Raw genomic sequence first — 24,520 nt, forward strand, 5'->3', positions numbered from 1 at the left:
TCTTTGTAAAGTGCTTTGAGACCTTTGAATGAAAAGCGCTATGTGAGCACAAATTATTATCTCTTTTCCAGATATCAGTTTTAGATTCAAATCCAGAAGCTCCCTAAAATAGACCACAGCAGAAGTACAATCTGGACACAGATGTATCTGTCCTGTGTTATTTCGATCAGAAAATACATTCGTGCTTTGCAGCAGCATTCGTTTTCTTTTAAGCATCATAGCCTGTCTAATTTGCGTTGAGAAAAAATTAGTTGTCTTTCAAGCTGAATGTTTTTGCTGTTTAACATTCAAAGATTTTCCTCTCTCTGTTTTCCTGATTTGTGTATTTGGAATCCTCTCCTGAGGTCAACAGGAACTCTGAGGTTGATTCAACTCTGGGGGCGTGAAGCAGGATGAGGAGAAGAAATTAGTCCCTTACTCCCAAATCCTCAGGCTAGTGTACCTTTGAGTGTCCAATTCAACATTGTTTCTACCTCATAATTTCCACTCCATGTGCCTTCTCTTTCATTTACTTCCCAGACACTTCCAATATCATCCAAGGTCAGAAATTTGAAGACTTCACTTTTCTTGAGTTTTCTTTAAAATTCATAAATTTATTTATTCTACCAAAAAGCATTTATGGAATACCTACTAGGCATACTGACCTAGATGCAAAGAAATAATAGCCATGGTTGCTGCTAGAACTAAAATCTAGGCAATATTAGAGTCAGGATCTATTATCTGTTGAGCTAGCACTTGCCCTGGGCCTCTCCCCTACCCCCACTCCCCACTTTTCTTCTTTAATGTCATCCCTCCCCTTTGTCTCTCAGGCTCAGTGTCCCACTGTTCTCTAAGCTCTCCCAATTCTGAGGGCAGAGAGAGTATGTTCTGCAAATGCTACGTCCTCAATATTTGCTGAACATGACAAACTCAATCACACTAAGGGATTACTATCTACTAAGGCCCAATGCATAGCTCCTTAAGTTACACCTTAGTTTCTAAGACATTTTATATTTATTCATCCCAAAGTGAATTTATTTATTTCCCAAATAGTTTTATTCATTCTTGTCAAAACTCCATTTGATTAACATTAATTTTGCAATGTATCACTCAAAACTATTTTTAGTGTCTACTCTAGACCAAGCTTCATACCAGATGCTGAAAATGCAGGCACAAATAAGACACACGAGGTCCCTGCTCTTGAAGAGCTTATACTCTTCAAGGGAGACGGACACTAAAAAGGAAACAAATACATAAAACATTTCTGTAAGAGAAAGAAAAGAAGAAGGAAGAAAGAGAGAGTGTGTGATATGATTAGATTGAAAACGACTAGGACAGAATACCACTTGCAAGGATGGCCTTTCTAAGTAGGCTACATTTGAGCTGAGATCTGAAGGATGGAGAGGCATCAGCCCTGAAAAACTCTGGGAGCAGAGCATTTGAGGCAGAGAAAAGAATACCATAGGAAGGGCCTGAGGCAACAGCAAACTTGACATGATTCAAAGTGTGGAAGGAAGGCCAATTAAGTTGGAGGTCATTATAAGGGGAAAGAGTGCCATGGAATGAGGTTAGGGAGATAAGTAGGGCTCAGACTTATGCTGGGCCTTGCAAGCTATGGTAGGTATGGATTTTATTCTAAGTACAATGAGAAGTCATGAACAGCTTAAGTAGAGGTCTGTCATGATCTGGTTTATATTTAAAAGAGATCATTCTGAGATATAGAGCAGAGACTGTATTGGGAAAAGAGTGGAAGCAAAGAGAGCAGTTAGGAAGCTGTTACAGTGGTCTGGGAGGTGACAGTGGCTTACACTGGGGTCGTAGCAGTGGAGATGAAGAAAAATGGATCGAATTCAAAATATACTTGAAGGTGGAACCAACAAGACTTGGAAGATTGGATGAAATGGGTAAGGAAAATAGAGTGATCAAAGATGACTCAATTCTTGGTTTGAACAACTGGACAGATAATGGCACCATCTATTGAGATGGGAAATTAGCAGGGGACATAATAGGGCTGGAGAAAAGAGAAAATTCCATTTTTGACATATTGATACTGAGATACCTTTAGACATTCAAATGGAAATTCAGTTACCAGCTGATATGTAAGTCTGGACTTCAAATGAGAGGTCAGAGTTAGAGGTTTAAATCTGGGAGTCAACATATAGATGGCATTTAAAGCTATGGCACTAGATAAGATGATGAAAAGAGAAAGTTGATAGGGAAGAGGATATAGAAGAGCACAGCCCAATAAGATATATGTGAGCCACATATGTAATTTTGAGTTTTCTAGTAGCCACAGTAAAAAAGTAAAAAGAAAAAGATGAAATTAATTTTAATAGTCCAGTATACCTAAAATATTATTTCAATATGTATTCATATAAAAATTATTAATGAGATACTTTACATATATTTTCATGCCAAGTCCTTTTAAATTAATTAATTAATTAACTAAATTATTTTTGGCTGTGTTGGGTCTTCGTTGCTGCACGCAGGCTTTCCGCAGCTGCAGTGAGCAGGGGCTATTCTTTGTTGAGGTGCGCAGGCTCCTCATTGCGGTGGCTTCTCTTGTTCCAGAGCATGGGCTCTAGGCACGCGGGCTTCAGTAGTTGTGGCACGTGGGCTCAGTAGTTGTGCTTCGCGGGCTCTAGCGCACAGGCTCAGTAGTTGTGGCGCACGGGCTTAGTTGCTTCACGGCACGTGGGATCTTCCCAGACCAGGGCTGAAACCCATGTTCCCTGCATTGGCAGGCGGATTCTTAACCACTGTGCCACCACGGAAGTCCCCATGCCAAGTCTTTTAAAGTTAGAGAGTGTTTTATGCCTACAGCATGTCTCATTTCACACTAGCCACATTTCAATTACTCAATAGCCACGTGTGCATAGTGCAAGTTTAGAACTTAGCCCTGGGACAACTCAACATTTAGAGGTTGAACAGAGGAGGAGGAGTAGTCAGGAAAGGAGACTGAGAGAATGGTGCCATGGAAGTCAAGAGAAGAAAGTATTTTTTAAAAGAGACTGGTTAACTGTGTCTAATGTTTATAAGAGGCTGAGTAAGATGAGAAAGAGCAATTGAATTCAACAACATGGAGGTCACTGATGACCTTGACTGAAGCTGTTTCAGTGGAGTGATGGGTTTCCTGGAAGGAAGCCAGAATGGAGTCAATGAAAGGTAAGGAAGTGGTGACAGCCAGTATAAACAACTTTTTCAAAAAGTTCTTCTGTTCAGACAATCAGAGAAATGAAGCACTAGTTGGAAGAGGATGTAGAGTTGAGGGAGGGTTTTTACCAAACCAGGAGATGCTAGAGCATGCTTGTAAGCTAATGAGAATGTTCCAATAAGAAGGAAGAAATAGCTGTGGGGAAAAAAGGGGATAATTGAAGAGGGAAGCCCTTCAGAAGACAAAAGAGGATGAGCATAATAGCACAAGGAGAGGGGCTGCTCTTGGACAGAAAAAAATGATTCTTCTATTATAATAGGAAGGATGATAGAATATGGATACCATATCCGAGTAGAGATACAGACTTGTTTATAGATCTGGGTAACAGGAATCTTCATTTTACAACAGGGCTGAAGCCATAGCAAAAAAAAAAAAAAAACAAAACGAAAAACATAGTGTGCTTGTGGAAGGGGAAAGATGGGGAACTGCATTCTTTTTCTTTTCATGATTAATGTTAAGTGAAGACTATACTTTTTTCAGGGTCTGGATTATTGGTGTCTACTACCCTCCAGGGTACCCCTTTCTCTGGATCAAGTTACCTGGGAACCAGTTTATTAATCACAAGGTTGTGGGGGTTTTTTAGTTAATTAATTAATTCATTTATTTTGGCTGCATTGGGTCTTCGTTGCTGCATGAGGACTTTCTCTAGGTGCAGCGAGCAGGGGCTACTCTTCGTTGCGGTGCACGGGCTTCTCACTGCGGTGGCATCTCTTGTTGTGGAGCACGGGCTCTAGGCGTGTGGGCTTCAGTAGTTGTGACACGTGTGCTCAGTAGTTGTGGCTTGCAGGCTCAGTAGTTGTGGCGCACAGGCTTAGTTGCTCTGTGGCACATGGGATCTTCCCGGACCAGGGCTTGAACCCGTGTCCCCTGCATTGGCAGGAGGATTCTTTTTTTTTTTTTTGAATTTTTGAATTTTATTTTATTTTATTTATTCTTTTATACAGCAGGTTCTTATTAGTTATCCATTTTATACATATTAGTGTATATATGTCAATCCCAATCTCCTAATTCATCACACCACAAACCCTACCCCACCGCTTTCTCCCCTTGGTATCCATACATTTGTTCTCTAGGCAGGTGGATTCTTAACCACCAGGGAAGCCCTCACAAGGTTTCTTGATGATCAGAGTCCCAGGGCAAAGGGAATGAACAATCTTGAGGTCATTTCATTCAAGCTGTAAAAAGAGCCTGAGGAACTATCTCTGATACATCTAACAGGGTACACACATTTGTCACATTCAGAGTCTCTCTCCCCAGAATAATCTTGGAAATAGAGTGATAAAATCTCCTGATCCAATTTGTGGGACAATCTACCTGAGGCCTATTTAATCTTATCCCTAGTTGAAAGTCTAGGCCTCCTCCATGCCTTTAAGAATTTTGAAAGACTTCTAAAGGGGAAATGTACTGGGCAGGGTCCCAAGCAGGAAATAATATTCTACTCAAAAAATTTCACAGAGAATAATTTATTAAAGGGCCTGTTTACAAAGATGTGTGCAGTTCAGGAAATAGCAGGTATGTAGAGTCAGCCAGGGATGAGCAAGAGTTTGCTAAAACCTTCCCTTCCCCAGACATGCAGGGGCAAGGTGAAGAAAGTGTTATGGGAGCCCAGTGAATGCTGGAGCTCTGCAGGAGGGGCTGTCAGGCAGCTACTTAGAGAACATGGTAGCAAAGTAGGGAGAAAGAGGGGAAAAGAAATACCCTGATCTCTCTTTCTTCCTGCTCTTCTTGCCATGCCAAGCTTCCCTGTGCCAAACTTCTGCTCAATCCATTGGAAGCCAGAAGGCAGGGGAACCCAGGTGATGTAACCCATAGAGATCAGTGCTCCATGGTTCAAAGCAGGATAGGGAAGGATGGAGAGTGAATCTAGGAAAGGGGGTGGGTTGGGGACAAGCAGAGTATAATTAGCACAGGAAGATAAGATATCCTTACATGAAACAATTAAAGAAACAACTAAATGAAAGAACATATCAATATTAGGAATATCAACTCAATAGGACTGACTATGTATGGAGCACTAAATATGTGACAGAGATGAAGGGAGGAGAGAGGGAAAGCTGAATAAAACTAGCTAATTCATAAGACTATAGTAACTCTTAGCTTTCTTTAAGTTTTCTTACTAGACCAGAGGTTTGGAGAAGGGGGGATTGATTATTTTGTGTCTTGTTTGATCAAAGAAAAGGCTTTATTTTCCCTTTATTATCTACAAGGCAGAAAATCCTAGAGGCAAAAATATTTGTTTGACTTTTGGAGAAAAGGGATCCTCTGTAGATTTTCATATCCTCTTATCCCAGTCTCCCTCCACCTGCGCCACTGGAAAGAGGTCTAAACCTCCAGGAGACAGTGGCTTACTGAAGCTTAAATTTAGATAAAAGCTTGAAGCAGACATTTGATGTTACTAAGCTTCTGTCACCATATGGACACAATCAAACAGAAAGTAATACTGCATTGTGGTTAAGAAGGTAGGCTCTGAAGTCAGATTGCTTAGATTTAAACGCTTGCTCTACTACTTACTAGCTGTATGACCTTGGGCAAGTTACTCCTCTTTTCCTCCATGCCATCTGTAAAATGGGGATAATAATAGTACTTATTCCACAGGGTCATTTTATGAGGATAATATAAGACACTTCACAGTACTTAGGATACTGTCTGGCATATAGTGAGTGCTTAAAAATCTTATTATTAATAAAGCCAATTTCCTGATTCCAAAGTAATTCTGCAACCAACTCCATTTCTCTTGAATAACCTGGTCTTGGTATCATCTCCACATCTTTAGATTTGTCTCTGGTAACCGCCCTCCCACACACACACTCAGTAGATAGTGGAGTACACATTTATAGCAAAGGTATATTCATATACTTTTTTTTTCCCCCAGCGGGTTCCCACCTTCCCCAGGGTCGTGGGGCGCGCGCACGTGCGCGCACACGGCCCCAGCCCACACGACAGCCGCCGGGTAAACCCCTCCCGACGGCCGCGGCGGGTTGGGGTGGGGGGACCAGTGGCACGCAGCGCGGCGACCCGGTGTTCACATACTTTTAAATTCATTCATGTGCTCACATATTTATTGAGCACCTGTTATGTTCTAGATACTGGATTAAGTGCTGGGCACAATATAAAACTGAGAAAAAGCAAACACAGCCCTTGCCCGAGAGCTTGTGACCGAATGAGGTATACAGACACTAATCAAATTACTACAAATAAACACTGTATGATAGGGCAATGATAGGATCATTAGTGAATCATGATATTACAGCTCAGTTTTTTCAGATTCTAGAGAAAAGGAGTTAAGTGGGCTTCTGCGAGCTACAAGTGAGACATAAGGCTGTGCTGTCCAATAGGGTAGCCACTACCCACATGTGGCTATTTACATTTTAATTGTAAGCAATTAAAACTAAATCAATTTAAAATTCTGTCCTTCATTTGTACTTGCCACATTTGAAGTGCTCAAGTACCATATATGACTAGAGGCTACTGTATCAAACAGTAAAAATGCAGTTTTCCTGTAGAAAAATAGGCAAAAAGCATGAACAGACGATTCACAAAGAGATGTATAAAGTAGTTTTTAAATATATAAAAACATATCAACTTCATTCATAATAAGAACAATGGACGTTATTAAAGCATATTGAGATATCATTTTTCACTCATTAGATTCACAAAATAATCAAAAGCTTGACAGTACACTTTGTTGATAAGCATATAAGAAAACAGATACTCTCATACATTGCTGGAGGGAATATGGCAAAACTACATACAAATTTACCCTTCAACACAGTAATCCCATTTGCAGAAATTTATCCTGAAGTTACACCTTTAACAACATAAAAATACACATGAACAAGATTATACATTGTAGCATTATTTGTAATTTCAAGATATTGGAACCTCCCTAAATATCTAACTGAAAGAGGTTGTTTGAATAATGCACTCATACAATGGAGTACTATGCAGCTGTAAAGAAGAATGGAAGAATGAGGAAGATCTCAATGAACTGATATGAAATGATTTCCAGGAGATATTAAATGAAAAAAGCAAAGTGCGAAAGAGCATATATAGTATGCTACCTTTTGTGTAAGAAAAAAGGGAAAAACAAGAAAACATGCATTATCATTACAAAAAGAAACATGAAGGATAAACCAGAAAACAACAAAATGTGTTTCCTACAAGGAGAAGGGGTGGAAGGAGTAACCAGAAGGGAGTGACCCTTCTCTGAATGTAAATTTTTATATAGTTTTGACTTTTGAAAGCATGTTAATATCTTACATACTCAAAAATAATAAGAAGGGAGGAAAAACTAAAACCAAAATCCAATCAAACAAATGAACACACTTTATTTCAAATGAATACCATGACCACACTAAATGGGAATAAAATTTAAAAAGGGAACTAATCCAAGGAATTTATGGACACATTATATGCTAAGTTTTGGAGAGGGTAGAGAGAGAAAAGTGCAAACAAATCCTAAACTCTTTTTAGCATGATTGTTAAATTATAATGGTATGGGCAAAGCAATTCTGAAACAATTTTATATGTAATCTAAGATTGAGGAAATTGTTGGGAACCAAGTTACTCACTGTGGAAGAAGGGATACGTAAGTATAGAATAGGGAGGACAAGCAAGAATCCTGTAGAGACAGGTTGGAATTAGAGAAACTGGTGTGAACTCATGATTTCTAAAATATGAATATGTGTGTATATACATATTTATGTCTGTGCCCATGTATATGTACATATATGCCTATATTTCCTAGCTCTGGCTATTCAAAGGAAAGAATAGCCAAAGTAGCAAATACAACCCAATAGCAATGAGCATATCTGGTGTCCAGATCTTGGTTTCTAATACCATGCCTCACTAAAAGGAACCTGGGCTCCTTTGAGAAATGGCTGATACCAGGGCTGGGGCAATGTAGGTAAAATTGGAGCCTGGAACATCTTGTTATGCCAGATAGTAAGTGCTAGAAGATGACAGGAGCATATTACATGGGGGCCAGCTTGAAGAGGCTCCCACTGGCCAAATCTGGGACAATCTGAGCACCAAACTAAGTAAAAACAATAATGAATTATACACCATTGAGAAAAATAGCAATCCATGAGTCTGTAATCTTAGATAGATAGACAGACAGACAGGTAGATAGATAGTAAGATAGATAGATAAAAGGGGGAGAAGGGAGGCCTCTTGCTTAGTGCAGAATACTGAGGGCCTAGAGTCAACTTACCCATTAGGCACAGTGTCTAAATACCATGATACTTTTAAATTAGTTAATTAATTAATTAAATTTATTTATTTATTTTTGACTGCATTGGGTTTTCGTTGCTGCACGCGAGCTTTCTTTAGTTGCAGCAAGCGGGGGCTACTCTTTGTTGCGGTGCATGGGCTTCTCATTGCGGTGGCTTCTCTTTTGCAGAGCGCGGGCTCTAGGTGCGCGGGCTTCAGTAGTTGTGGCTTGAGGGCTCTAGAGCACAGGCTCAGTAGTTGTGGCTCACAGGCTTAGTTTCTCCGTGGCATGTGGGATCTTCCCGGACCGGGGCTCAAACCTGTGTCCCCTGCATTGGCAGGCGGATTTTTAACCACTGAGCCACCAGGGAAGTCCCAAAATCCCACGATACTTTTAAAGGCCCATGAAAATGTTTTAATTTTTATTTCTTTTAAAAGAAACCAAAAGAAAAATAAACATAATAACAATAAATCTAGCTTGGATCATATTAATCTTTATACCAACATAGTCATAAATATAATTTAAAAAATTTTTTATGGAGTAAGGGGCCGAGAAAGGCAAAATATCATAGGACTCATGAAAGTCATGATGCAGCCCTGTGAGGGACTAGTGGTAAATATGGACAGGGTGCTAGATGGAAAATCATCATTTGGCAATGTTCATGGGAGAGATAGGATCAAGAGTCATCCAATAGATGCTAAATATAAGAGAAATTTGGGGGGGAGAATAGAATATATGAATGGTCTTAAATTATCCCCCCCACTTCTTATTAGTTGCAAGGAAAAAAATTAGAAGATGATTATACAGTGGAGGTAGTGGGTACCACTTTGACTGCATGATGAAAATTAATACTGTATTACCTGTGAGGGACAGATAGACATCACGTGCCTTCATATGTAATATCCTGAGAAGGTTATGAAATCATCTATGCAGTATCCCTACTAAAAGTGTATGATGATATAATCACAAGGAAACATCAAACAGAAAATGAAAAATGTTCTATTTTTTTTAAAGGTGGAGGTGGGGCAGAGTTACATTCTTCAAAAATGTCAATGTCAAAAAAATGCAAAGAAAAGCTGGGAAATATTCAAGATTTAAGGCAGCTGAAGAGACATGGCAACTCAATACTGTACCTGACCCTAAAATTGAAACTGTCCTGGAAAGAGAAAAGCCTATGAGGGACATTATTAGATCAACTTAAAAATTTGGAATATAGACAGTGAATTAGATAAAAGTATTCTACCAATGTAAATTTACGAAGTTAATAGCTATAGGGCAAAGCCCTATTCTTCAGAAATATATGCTGAAGTATTTAGGGGTAAGAACTATGATGTATGTAAGTTACCTCAAGGGGTTCAGGAAAAAAATTGGCATCTATTCTGTGTGTGTATGGAGAGAGAGAATAAATGACAAAGCAAAGGGGATAAAATAACAATAGGTGAATCTTTGTAAAAGGTGTATGACTGTTCTTTGTACTATTTTTATTTTTGCAACTTCTTATAAGTTTGAAATTATTTCCAAATAAGTTTTTAAAAACAAAAATTAAAAAAACATATTAGACTGTCACATACAGACGTATAACTAATACTGTATGCATAACATTGGCTAGATTTTTCACATTATAAATAGTTTCCCCTGTTATTACAGAATCTTTGAATCTATCATTTTAAATGTCTGCATAGCATTCTAACAAACTGACACTCTAGAGTTTACTGGGCCATTTTCTTTATTGTTAAACATTTAGACTATATTCATTTTTTCCTGATTTAAACAATGTTCACAATGGTTAAGCTTAAGAGCTATAAAAAAAAAAAAGAGCTATAGGACCATACTACCTATATTCACATCTCAGCTCTGTGGTTTACTAGCCCTGTAGCTTTGATTAAATTACTTATCTCTCTATGCCTCAGTTTCCTCAAGTCAGACATAATATACAGTATTTATAGAAATGTTGTGAACATTAAACGAGATGCTCTTGTAAAGAACTTACAGTGGTGCCTAACACGTAGTCAGCATTCAACGAATATTAGCTATTTGTGTAATTTTTTGTGCATTCAGCTTTTTTCGTTTGGGGAGATCTAACCTTTTGCAATATTAATAGTTTAAAATAAAAACAATACTGATAGTTTGGGATATAGAAAAAAAGTGCATAATATATATATAATAATGGCAATATTTTGAACAATGAAACCAATGATTTTATAATCCTTGCTTTCTTTAATTTTTTAAAAAAGTATACAGGAATTCACCTAATAAACAAACACATCTCCTGCTATCCTAAAGTACACCACCAGGTGGCGATATAATCAATTAATTGGCAATATTAATTTAGGTAAATTTCAAACTCAAATTTACAAAATCCCAAAATAGAAAGAGGGTTCTTTGAAAAGAAGTGTGGTCACAGCAGACACATTAAGTCTACGGCTGGTGACTAAGTTGAGGTACATCTGTCCCAATACCTCACTAGGTGTTAGGTTGCCCAGACGTCTCTGAACTGATTCATCTTTCCTCTGACCCCATTTCCACCCAGCTTAAAAACCCTTTCCTCTTTCAGACTTTCCTATCTCAGTAAATGGCACTATTACCATCCACCTATGTGTTTAAGGCAGAAACTAAAGGTTACTCTATTGTGGGGTGTGGGGCTTTTTGTTGTTGATTTCTAGTTTTGTTATACTCTTGTAAAAAAAGGATGTAGTCCATATGATATCAATTCTTTTGCTATTTCTTGAGACTGGCTTTGCAGTAAGATGTAAGTTTTCCGTGTGTACTTAAGAAGAACATGTAATCTCTGTTAGGTGAAGGATTCTGGCTATATCCATGAAATCAATCTTGCTAACTGTGTTGTTCATATCTTCTATATCCTTATTAATATTTTGTCTGCTTTTTCTGTTTCTGTAGGAAAGGTGGTTTAAAAAAACCTCTCCCACTGTAATTTAAAATGTGTTTATTTCTTGCAATTCTGTCAATGATATTTTTACTTTATATCTGTTGAAGATATATTGTAAGTTACATATAGATTCAGAATTGCTATATCTCCTTGGTAAATTATTCCTTGATTATTTATCTTAAAAATAAATTTATGGGACTTCCCTGGCAGTCCAGTGGTTAAGACTCTGCCTTTCAATGCAGGGGGTGCGGGTTTGATCCCTGGTCGGGGAGCTAAGATCCCACATGCCTCAGGGACAAAAAACCGAAAAACATAAAACAGAAGCAATATTGTAACAAATTCAATAAAGACTTTTAAAATGGTGCACATCAAAAAAAAAGAGGTAACTTTAATAAATAAATAAATACATTTATTCCTAACAGTGCTTTCCACCTTAAAGTCTATTTTGTTTGGTATTAATATCACTACATTAACATTCTTTTGGGGTAATATTTGCCCATCATGTATTTTTTTCATTCATTTGCTTTCAAATTTCTATGCCTTTATGTTTTAGCTATGTCTGTGGCAAACACATATAGCTAGTTTTTTTCCTTATTATCTAATATAAGCAGTTCTGATTTTAACTGACAAGCTTAATATATTTATATATTTAAATTATTGACATATTTTGACTTATTTCTACAATTCTATAATGTGTTTTATTTCAATTTATAATGCATTTTAAAAACTTTTTTTCCTCCTTGCATGCCTTTTATTGGATGGTTCTGGTTTTATTTATTCCTCTTTCTTTACCTTTATTGATTTAGAGCCTTTATGTTTCTATCATTTTGATAGTTATTCTCATCTTCTTAACATGCACATTAGAAAGTCTAAAGTTAATTTACCTATTCTCTTCCCGAATAATCAAGGGCTTTGTAAAACTTTATCTCCAATCACTTTCCCTCCCATCTTGCTCACTGTCGTTATCTAATATTTTAGTTTTAACATCTTCTCAATCTAGACTTTAAAATCATTGTTAATGTTGTTTACAATAAATGCTTATTTAGATATGTTCACATGTTTAGCAATTTTCTTGCTTACCACTTCTTGCATTATGTTATTCCCTTGATTAAAATTCTTCAGTAGCTTCACATTAGAAACAATAATATCCAAACCCTTTGCCATAGTATACAACACTTCACATGACCTGGTCCCTGCCTGTTTCCCCAGCCTCCACTCTATCACTCTTCCCCATTGCTCACTGCCCTCCAGCTATAATCATCTTGTTTTAGTTTCTGGAACATGCTATAACTGAACATCAATTTTTCTCCCCACCTCAAATACTATGCACGCTCTTTTCCTTCAGTTCAGTATGGTCTTTCTATTCTCCCTATTGCTGGCTCTCTCTCATTCTTCTCAGCTTAAATGTAACCTTCTCAAAGTGTTCTTTTGCCACTCTATACAGATTAGGTCCTCCCCATCCCATATAACAGCCCTCTGTTTATTTCCTCTATGTACTGATTGCAAGTCATAATTACATATTTGAATATGTGATTCCTTGCTTGGTGTCTGCCTCTCGGACCATATTTGTCTCTATAAGAACAGCAGTGGTAGTAAAAAGAAAACAAATGTGAATGAGAAACATTTTAAAAGAAGGGCTTAACATTTTCTATATTAAATTAGATGAGTGGGCAAGTAGAAGGAAAAGTTAAATGTAATTAAGTTTCTCTTTTGGAAGACTATAAGGATAGAGATACCACTTGACAGAAATAGAATAATTGGGAAAATAATTCAATTTGAATGAAATTGAGGAGGGAGAAAATTACTTCTGCTTAGAAGTATTAAGCCTTAAGTAACAGTGGGACATTTCTGTGAAGATATCACATAGACAATCTGAATTATGGTAAGTAGAACATAGGTATGAGGTCAGAACTGGAGATGTAGTTTTGGGAATAACTTACCTATTTTTCATCCCTTATCAATTTAATATTCAATTTCTCATTTAGCCATTCCAAACCTTCTGCTTTATATATTCAACAAATATTCTTCCTGGCTCTGTGCTAAATACAAGGATACAATAATTAACTAAGATAGATGCTATTCCTGCTCTCAGGGAGCTTACAGCACAAAAGAGGAGCAATGAATAAGCAGTTGCAATAGCGTATGATACACTCTGCCATAGGTATTAGATAAGCATGCTATTAGGAACACACAACAGGAAAAGTTAACCTAGTCTATGGGTCAGGGAAGTCTTTCTGGGGGTGTGGGGAGTAATACTTTACTGAAACGCAAAGGAGAATAAGGAGTTATTCAGGAAAAAAGGAAAAGGAGAGACTCCTTAAGTGAAGGACACATGTATGCAAAAGCTTTAAAGCAAGAAAAAACATACGTGCTTAAGTGTTCCTACCAATACTTTTTCCCAGAAACTATTCTCTACCCAGCCGTTTAAAATTGATTTTTTTGGACTTCCCTGGTGGTCCAGTGGTAAAGAATCTGCCTTACAATGCAGGGGACGCGGGTTCAATCCCTGATCTGGGAAGTAAGATCCCACATGACGGGGAACACAACTAAGCCTGAGAGCCACAATACTGAGCTTCCGTGCCTTAACTAGAAAGCCTGTGTGCCTCTAATAAGACCCAACACAGCCAAAAATAAATAAATAAATATGAGAACTATTATTTTAAAAAATAAAAATTTTTTCAAGTTGACTGAGGTATAATTTATATATAGTAAAATTCATCCTTTTATGGTGTTTCTGTGAATTTTGACAAACTTATGCTGTCATGTAACAATTACAACAATCAAGATATGTAGTATTTCTATCACCCTAAAAAGTTCCATCACATCTCTTTGTACCTCCCCTACCCTCAGCCCCCTCGCAACTGCTGATTGGATTTCTGTCCCTATAGTTTTCCTTTCTCCAAATGTATAATGGAACCATACAGTATGTAGACTTTCGAATCTGGCTTCTTTCGCTGAGCGTAATGCTTTTGAGAGTCATTTATGGTGTTGCATGTATTAGTAGCTTGTTCCTTTTTACTGCTGAACAGAATTCCATTGTACAGGTGTACCACAGTCTGTTTCATGTTGATGGACATTTGGCATGTTTCTGGTATTTTTAAAATATGAACAAAGCTGCTATAAATATCCCCATAGAGTTTTTTTTAATTTTTGATTTTTTATTGAAGTACAGTTGATTTACAATATTGTGTTAGTTTCAGGTGTACAGTAAAGTGATTCCATTATATATATATATAATATTTTTTTTTCAGATTCCCATAGACGTTTTTGTGTAGGTATAAGTCTTCATTTCTCCTGAGTAAATACCTAGGAGTGGGTTTGTTAGGTCATAGAATAAATGCATGTTTAACTTTATAGGAAATTACCAAACTGTTCTCCAATGTGGCTGTACCATTTTGCATTCCCACCACCAATGTATGAGAGTTCCAGTTTTTCCACATCCTCAGCAGCATTTGACATTATCAGTTGTTGGTTTTGTTTTATTTATTTATTTTTAAGTCATTCTACTAGGTATGTAGTGATGTCTCATTGTCATTTTAATTTGCGTTTTCCTAATGACCAATAGTGTCAAGCATCTTTTCATGTATTTATTTGCCATCCGTATATCTTCTGTAAAATGTTTGTTCAAATATTTTGCCCATTTTTTCTTTTTCTTTTTTTGATTGTTTTCTTATTATTGAGTTTAGTGAGTCTTTTACATATTCAGGTTACCAATACTTTATCAGATATGTGTCTTGCAAATGTTTCTTCCCAGTGTGTGCCTTGTCTTCTCATTTTCTTAGACTGACTTTCAAAGACCAGAATTTTTTTCTATTTTGTAAGGTCTAATTTATTAATTTCTTCATTTCTACCCAATGTTTTAATCCCATTCCTTTCCATTTCTTTCTAGAATAATCTTTGTCTGCCTCCCATCATGCAGAAGTCTCCCACTTTTTGCAAAAATCTTCACTTGCAGTTATTTCCCACCCCCCATTGTTACTGTCCTTTTTCTCCTTCATTTCCCTGCCAAATATTTGGAATGAATGTTCCTTACTACTTAGTCATTCCTGAAATCCCTGAAAATTTGCTTCCATTCACACCACACTACCAAAACTAACCTCTGGATGTCACCAAAAAACCTCTTACGTGTCGATTCCAATAATAGTTTCTAGACCCTAATTCTCTACTTCCTTTTAGCATAACCCTTCCTTCCAAAATTTATTTTTTAACCTCTTACTTCCAGCGTTCCCAAAATGCAGATCTAAGGTGTATAATAGCCCCTTAGGGATTAATTCAGTTGTTGAATGCCATGTAAACAAGAGTTTCTTTACTGAATAAATTCAACATTTTTTTTTGGTCTGAATTCAGACAGAAGCAATAAATATGAAATAGGTGTTAAATTATTTACAGGTTATTAATTCCCTTAAATGACTTGAATATCACCATTTTTTTAATGACTTTATTGTCTTTCTTTAAAAATCTATACCCCCAATAGCATAAATTTCAGCACAACCCACAATTGATTTTTTAAATTCTGAATTACTAGAGTCCAAATGAGTGAAATTTAACTCTAGCTTTTTCATTATAATACATATGTTCATATATATTATATATTTGGAAGAAATACAATCCAGGAGCAATCTCCAAGCACAGGGACAGAAGTAGTTATTAAAATAGCAAAGTTTGTTTCTAATATTTATTAGGTAGAGAAACTGAAATACAGTGAAATAGATTTTCCCCCTAAAGTAAAATCATAAAGAGGCAGAGCAAAGAAGTTTCAGTTTTGATTTTGCCTCATTGGGACCATAAATAGCAAACAGTTTATTTCTCTCAGGTATTCCCCTAACCACCACTCTTTTCCTTTCCATTTGCCTTCCCTTTCTTTTTTAATTTCCTCTAATTAGCATAATGACCAGACAATATGACTAAATTAAAGCATTCCATTTCTCTCAACTCTAGGTCAAGGTAATTACTTCTGGTTACCCTATCTCTTCTGCCGGCTTCCCTTTACCTGCTGAAAAGTCTGCTTTCAGATGGACAGCTCCTGCTTTGTTCTTGGACAGAGCAAAGGCTGAAATTTTCCTGAAGTTCATTAGTGTCATAAGGCCAGGCTAGGGTAATCAGTGCTCTGAGGTCTTGTATGTCTCTAGCATGAGAATATCAGTACATTCTGAGCATATTGGGAGGCAGCATAATCTAGTAGAAACAGCTTAGGAGTTAGACCCCAATTCAAATCAAACTTGACTGACAGGTAAATAAAGTCAATAAATCCTCTGAGCATGTTTCCTCATCTGTGAAAGAAAGATAAATAATATCTACTTTAACCGGAAACATGAGTAAAGAATCTGATACTTAATAAGTACTCAATACAATTTGGTCCTTTCCTCCCCTCTCCAGCAAATTCTTTTAATCAAGAATAACTTTTTATTCATTTATTTATTTACTTGGCTGCTTTGGGTCTTAGTTGTGGCACACGGGCTTCTGTAGTTATGGCATGCGGGCTCAGTAGCCCCATGGCATATGGGATCCTAGTTCCCCAACCAGGGATCGAACCCACGTCCCCTGCATTAGAAGGCGGATTCTTAACCACTGAACCACCAGGGAAGTCCCGAAAATTACTTTTTTAAATGTCGCCCTTTCTTGGTCCACTGATGCAAGGCCAATCCTTTGGTACTTTCCATAGTATTACACTGACATAATAGTGAGACAAGGGGATATACTGCCTCCTGAACATATTTGTGTTTTAACAAGGACTCTCAGGATAGGAGTTTTTGATGTGGCAAGGTCAGTGCTAGTGGTGATTTCTGTGTTATGTTCTGGGAAATCTAAAAGTTCTATGAGGCATCTCAAGAAGTTTCTGAAAACATGGTAATAAGAGACTTATTTCATTTCTGCCTGCTCTGTGACTTACATACACCACCTTGACAATAGATACATTGGTCATCAGCATTCAATTGTACTACTTTGCTTATAAAGGGCTTACAGTGTTCTATGAAGATCACACAGGAAATAGAAGTCTATAAATAAAGTTCAAGGCACCTTGTATATCTTTATTTTTTCCTGAAATAGCGTACATTTATTATATGAAATAAATTACACATTAACATTAATTTGAAATTCTTTCTGTCAGATTAAGAGTACACATGATGGACTGCCTGGGAAGTCCCAAGAGTACACATGATATTTGACTCAATAATTATACTTCTAGGAATCTCTCCTAGAATACACTCATACGTGTGTATAAATATGTATGTAGAACCGTATTTATTGCAGCTTATTTGTACCAACAAAGACTAGAAACAATTGCTTAAGTATTATAGAATAATCATACAACAGAATACTATGAACCCATTAAATAATAAACAATTATTAATTAAATAGCAACTACATGCTCAGAACCTTATTAAGTGCTGAAGGAGAATAAAAAGAACTATAAGCCATGGTTCTTATCCTAGAGGAGCTGATAACTTGGTTGAGAAGGGTCAAAGATGCACAGATCCCTGGCTTTAAATTATATGTCTTCTATGTGAGTCAACTTTTTGGTTTGTGTTCTTTTAAATGTTTACTTATTTATTTATTTAGGCTGTGCTGGTTCTTATCTGTGGCAGCGGGATCTTCATTGCTGTGTGTGAGATCTTTAGTTGTGGCATGAGACCTCTTAGTTGAGGCATGTGGGATCTAGTCCCTGACCAGAGATCGAAACCGGGCGCCCTGCATTGGGAGCACAGAGTCTTAGCCACTGGACCACCAGGGAAGTCCCTGGTTTGTGTTCTTGAAGAAGAATCTTCTGGACTAGAGGATGGCAAACTACAGCCCATGGGCCAAATCCAACTCCTTGCCTATTTTTTGTAAATAAAATTTAATTGGAACACATCCATGCCCATTCATTTACCTATTGTCTAGGCTACTTTCCTGATACAGAGTTGAGTAGTTGCAACAGAGATCATATGGCCCACAAAGCCAAAAATATTTACTAACTGGTCGTTTATGGAAAAAGTTTAACTCCTCTTGTAGGCCTTTAAAACAAAACAAAACAAAACAAAATTTTAAAAATGGTTTGGGGACTTCCTTGGTGGTGCAGTGGTTAAAAATCCTCCTGCCAATGCAGGGGACATGGGTTCGAGCCCTGGGCCAGGAAGATCCCACATGCCACGGAGCAACTAAGCCCGTGCGCCACAACTACTGAGCCTGCACTCTAGAGCTCACGTGCCGCAACTACTGAGCCCACATGCCGCATCTACTGAAGCCTGCGCGCCTAGAGCCTGTGCTCTGCAACAAGAAAAGCCACCGCAATGAGAAGCCCGTGCACCACAACAAAGAGTAGCCCCCGCTTGCCGCAACTAGAGAAAGCCCGCGTGCAGCAACAAAAACCCAACGCAGCCAAAAACAAATAAATAAATTTATTTTTTTAAAAAAAGCTTTGGGGGCTTCCCTGGTGGCACAGTGGTTGAGAGTCCGCCTGCCGATGCAGGGGGCGCGGGTTCGTGGCCCGGTCCGGGAAGATCCTACATGCCGCGGAGCCGCTGGGCCCGTGAGCCATGGCCACTGAGCCTGCGCGTTCGGAGCCTGTGCTCCGCAACGGGAGAAGCCACAACAGTGAGAGGCCCGTGTATCGCAAAAAAAAAAAAAAAAGCTTTGGGGCTTCCCTGGTGGCGCAGTGGTTGAGAGTCCGCCTGCCGATGCAGGGGACGCGGGTTCGTGCCCCAGTTTGGGAAGATCCCACATGCCGCGGAGCGCCTGGGCCCGTGAGCCATGGCCGCTGAGCCTGCGCGTCCGGGGCCTGTACTCCGCAGCGGCAGAGGCCACAACAGTGAGAGGCCCGCCTACCGCAAAAAAAAAAAAAAAAGAAAGTTTTGGAGTTAAGGATGGTGGTTTTAAAATATGTCCATAAATTCTTTGATACACTTTCCTTTAAAAGATGAAGCTGAAATGCTGGGGCCCCCATGTCTGGGCAGTTTGTGCTTGCTGGTGGCAGCCACGTTGCTTTCTGATGGAGGAATGAAGTCAGTGCCTGTGACTTCTGGGCTGGAATCAACTGTGCTCTCCCTGGAGGCAGAGGAGCTGAGCCAGAACTATGGCCAATACACTGGTAGTCGTTGGACTGACCACTGCTGCTGCAGGATGTGCAGGCTGTTACATTTTGCAAGCCATGAAGCATATGGAGCCTCAAGTAAAACATGTTTCACATCTATCAAAATCTGCCCTCACCAGTGGCTATTACAGAGGTGAGTGTGAACCCAAAATGACAAAATGGGAAGCAGCATTAATACTAGGAGTAAGCCCTACAGCCAATAAAGGAAAGAGATACTCATTGACGTATTATGCATTTAAATCACCCAGACAAGGCAGGATCTCCTTAGATAACAGTCAAAAATCAATGAAGCTAAAGATTTACTAGAAGTTCAAGCTAGAAAATAAAGTATATGTATGATGAATTTTAAGTTCTTTTTCATTGATGTATATGAGTACCAGCTTTTATCATAAAATAACCTCAAAGCTGCGAAAAATAAATAATTAAAAATAAAAGATGAAGCTTAATTCTCCTTTCTGTGAGTGTGGTCTGAACTCAGTAACTTCCTTCTAATAAATAGAGTAATGTTCAGGGACTTCCCTGGCGGTCCAGTGGTTAAGACTCCACGCTTCCACTGCAGGGGGCACAGGTTTGATCCCTGGTCGGGGATCTAGGATCCCGCATGCCACACAACATGGCCCAAAAGTAAAATAAAATAGAGTGGTGTGCAAATAAGAGTGTGTGACTTCTGACACTAGATCATAAAAGATGTTACAGACTTCTCCTTGCCCTCAGATCACTTGCTGGAGAAAAGCCGATTGCTATGTTGTGAGGACACTCAAGTAGCCCTGTGGAGAGGTCCATGTGGCAAGGAACTGAGACCTCCTGCCAACAGCTAGCAAGGAACCAGGCCTTCTACTAACAGCCATGTGTGGGAACCATCTTGGAAGGGGAGGCTTCAGCTCCAGGTAAGGCTTCAGATAGCTGGAGTCCTGGCTGATGTTTTGACTGCAGCTTCATAAGAAACCCTGAATCAGAACCACCCATTTAAACCACTCCTGAATTCTTGACCCACAGAAACTGGGAAACAATATGTTTTGCCTTAAACTGCTAAATTTTGGGGTAATTTGTTATTCAGCAATAGATAACTAATACAAAGCTGAAAGCTATAGATGCTCTAGAGCAGTGGGTCTGTAAACTTTCTCTAGAAGGGCCAGACAGTCAGTATTTTAGGCTTTTGGACCATATGGTCTCTGTGGCAACTACCCAACTCTGCTGTCGCAGCAGGAGAGCAGCCACTCACAATAGGTAAACAAATGGGCATGGCTGTGTTCCAATAAAGCTTTATTTTCAAGCACAAGCAGCAAGCCCGTGGGCCATAGTTTGTCAGCCTCTGCTCTAGAGAAACCAATTTTAATGATATTAAGCAATGATTAGAAAGGAGTAATAGGAGCTGGGGGATTTCTCAGCCAAAGGCTGCAAAGCCAACTACCAAGGAAACTCCTGATTAGAAAAGGGTATGTGCACAATATGGTCACAATTCTTTTCCTAACTTTCCCTGTAAGTTTTTTGCCCTGAGAAGAGAAATAAAATAATTGGAAGGGTGATGAGATTCTTTTCCCCCTAAGAAATCCTAGAATGAGGACTGAGAACCCACAAGGCAAGAGAATGAGAAAACTGAAAATAGGAGAAAGCTGTTCTTATGGTCTTTTCACCAAGCTGCTAAGACCTTTGGGCACCAGTGACAAAGCTGGTGTTTTAAACATGCAAAGCAAGTTTTGTCAATAATAGGAGGAAGATTATCTTCCATTAACACCTGGAAATAGGACAAGGAACTAAAAAGTAGTTGATAACTGTTAGTGGAAACTAAAAAGGGACCCAAACTTTACTTAAGTCTATTTCATACTATTTTGCTCTAAGTGTATCACATTTTCTTTGTGGTCCTTAGAACTTAGTAATTGTTCAGGTCTGTAAACTTACTAAACGTATTATTATGGAAAAAAATCATAACTAACGGGAATAACATGCTGACCAGATGTCTGTTAGAAGGAAGCCTGACTGGATCTTACCACCATAGTGAGAAGTCACTATTTTTAGTGGCAACTCCTCAAATTGCAGACTTACCATGCAGCCATGCAACCCTGACCTGTTACAATCACAGCTAAGATTTACTGAATGCCTACTAAACACCAGGTGCTGGGCAAAACACATTACATGCATTATTTCATTTTATCCTTCCAATAAACCTATGAGGTCAGTAGTACCATTATCTTCACCTTACAGATGAGAAAAAAACTGAGACTCAGTAACTTATTCAAAGTCACTCAGCTAATAAGGGGCGGAGATAAAATTTGAACCTGGGAAGTCAACACATGGAGCTCACAGTCTTGACCTACACCTGCTGCAGACCCTGAGGAGAAAAGTTTAAGTGCAACATTGTGTGATAGTGATGACCTTACATTTTCTTTCAAAGACAGTAAATTTAGTTGGGTGAAGATAATTCAAATGCATTAAACAATTGGAAAACACTCTTACAAAACACAATAGTAACAATCATTCATTGCTATCTGGTAGAATAGCCTCTAATGGGGGGTTGGTTCCCAAATCAACATGTAAGGAAAAAAACTGAACACAGACAAATTACTCTAAAATTCCTTTAAATTGCTCATAAACTACTGTTCCATAGACATAGCTTTGTAAGGAAACAACAGATTCACATCTCCCTTCTCATGCTCACCCTGGGATATATCCAAATTTAGGGTAATGGCTGAGCTGTACCTTCAAAATTTGAATTCTCTCTCCTTCTCTCTTTCTCTCCTTTACTCTTTCTCTCCTTTCCTCCCTCTCTTGTTGTGTATATTTGAATGTACATAATTTTAAAATACTTATGATGTTACTCCATTGTCATACGAACCTAGAATGGAACATAAATGTGAGGGCACCAAAGTAAGGAAAAGTAATAATTTTTCTTTTATAAACACAGCACAGGAATAAGTACCTCAGGGATTAGTCTGACATGTTTCTGTCATGGCATATACACACTGTCCATTCTCCTAAGCAAACCATCCTAGCCTACCCTGTGCATGGACATGATTCAGGCATAAGAGCCTCTGTCACAAGCAGAGCAAATTTCTCTTCCCTCCTAGTTGTCTAAAATCAGTACAAGGAAGTCCTAGCCACAGCAATCAGAGAAGAAAAAGAAATAAAAGGAATACAAATTGCAAAAGAAGAAGCAAAACTGTCACTGTTTGCAGATGACATGATACTATACATAGAGAATCCTAAAGATGCCACCAGAAAACTACTAGAGCTAATCAATTACTTTGGTAAAGTTGCAGGATACAGAATTAATGCACAGAAATCTCTTGCATTCCTATACACTAATGATGAAAAATCTGAAAGAGAAATTACAGAAACACTCCCATTTACCACTGCAACAAAAAGAATGAAATACCTAGGAATAAACCTACCTATGGAGACAAAAGACCTGTATGCAGAAAACTGTAAGACACTGATGAAAGAAATTAAAGGTGATACAAAAAAAATAAAAGAATTGAGGGACTTTTTTTTTTTTTACTGTTCACACCAACAATGTAGTTAATTTAACTTAATTTAATTTAATTTATTTATTTATTTTTGGCTGCATTGGGTCTTTGTTGCTGTGCATGGGCTTTCTCTAGTTGCAGTGAGCGGGGGCTACTCTTCCTTGCAGTGTGCGGGCTTCTCATTGCAGTGGCTTCTCTTGTTGTGGAGCACGGGCTCTAGGTGCACGGGCTTCAGTAGTTGTGTCTCCCGGGTTCAGTAGTTGTGGCTCACGGGCTCTAGAGAGCAAGCTCAGTAGTTGTGGCTCACTGGCTTAGTTGCTCCGCGGCAGACATGTGGAATCTTCCCGGACCAGGGTTCGAACCTGTGTCCCCTGCACTGGCAGGCGGATTCTTAACCACTGCGCCACCAGGGAAGCCCAAGGGGCATTTTGAGATGACAGATGACAGAACTTGGTTAACGGGGATCAAGAAATTTAGGAGATGCTGCTTAGAAAAGTCAAGCAAATAGGAGGACAGGAAAGGACAATTAAGAATGCTCTGCCAGGGAACTGATTTCAGAGAAAGAAGGCAAAGAAGGAAGGTGGAAAGAGAAAAAGCTCTCCGCAAAATCCAGTACATCCTGCATATTCCCAGGTCTCATTTTATTGAGCCAAGTCCAGGAGGGAGCTTATTCACTAACTGAACTGTCATAAGGTTAAAAAAGAAAAAAAGGAGGGATTGAAAAAGGGCTAGAACTAGGGTAGGGTGAGTGACACACTCCCCTTGGGCACCAAATTTAACAGGCACCAAAAACTCAATCATCAAGATAAATAATATTTTAATGCAATAGTTTTAAAAATCAATTTGGCAAGCTACAGCCAGACACCTGCTTTGCAAATAAAGTTTATCGGAACCAAGGTCAAGCTCAGGGCGATTGAGGCAGGGTCATAAAAGTGCACAATAGCATTCTGTCTTCATTTCAAATTTGGTTTTTGTTCAACATAGATTTTTTTGCTCTAATTTTGAATTTAAAAAATACTACACTAAAACATTATTTATCTTGATTGCTGATTTCTGCGGCTCCCCTTAAATGTTTTGCTTTACTCACTGCACACTAGTCCTGACCTGGGTTGTAAAAGAGAGAGGGGGAAGGCAGAAAGAGATAGTCAGTGGTTTAAAGACTTACGCAGGGATTTGGGGTCAAGACCTAAAGCAGAAAAGTTGGAGATTCCATTTTATCCTGCTGTGTGCATTCTGTGCCCTGGGCGCCCTCATGCCAATGAAGGCTGTTCTTTCATTGAGCTCCTTCTCTTGCTTTGGCAGCTGCACTCACTTTTATATGCAGGTTCTGGAATGCTGGGAGCTGTATGGCAGCCAACGTCTCTCTTCTCCCTTCTCAAACATGACATTCTCTGTAATTCACTTACAGACACCTCTTTCCTTAGCCTTCTCACCCAGGGAGCCTGATCAAGGAATCTAAGAACTAAGCCTCATTTGCCTTCTCTGGGTATGCAAGTGAATTTGCATATATCTTGTATCCATTTGCATTCTCCTCACATGGGGGCATTTAGAATAAAAACAACATTCATGAATCAAAATGAAGCTTGTTCCATTCTTTTCTCTGTCAAAGTATGGTGCAAGTAAAAGGATACCGCAGTGTAAGAAAAGAGCTGAAATTATATTTGCCATGGTTATGTGTAGTTTTAAAAGCAAT

The 24,520-nt window shown here is 38.6% G+C and overlaps 1 pseudogene; it reads left to right on the top strand.

The window, feature by feature from the left end:
* The first annotated feature begins 19,345 nt into the window (after positions 1 to 19,345).
* Positions 19,346 to 19,689, top strand: LOC131755116 (mitochondrial import inner membrane translocase subunit TIM14 pseudogene; annotated as a pseudogene).
* The last annotated feature ends 4,831 nt before the right edge of the window (positions 19,690 to 24,520 follow it).

This window comes from Kogia breviceps, chromosome 4 (genome assembly GCF_026419965.1).
Source record: "Kogia breviceps isolate mKogBre1 chromosome 4, mKogBre1 haplotype 1, whole genome shotgun sequence".
NCBI lineage: Eukaryota > Metazoa > Chordata > Mammalia > Artiodactyla > Physeteridae > Kogia > Kogia breviceps.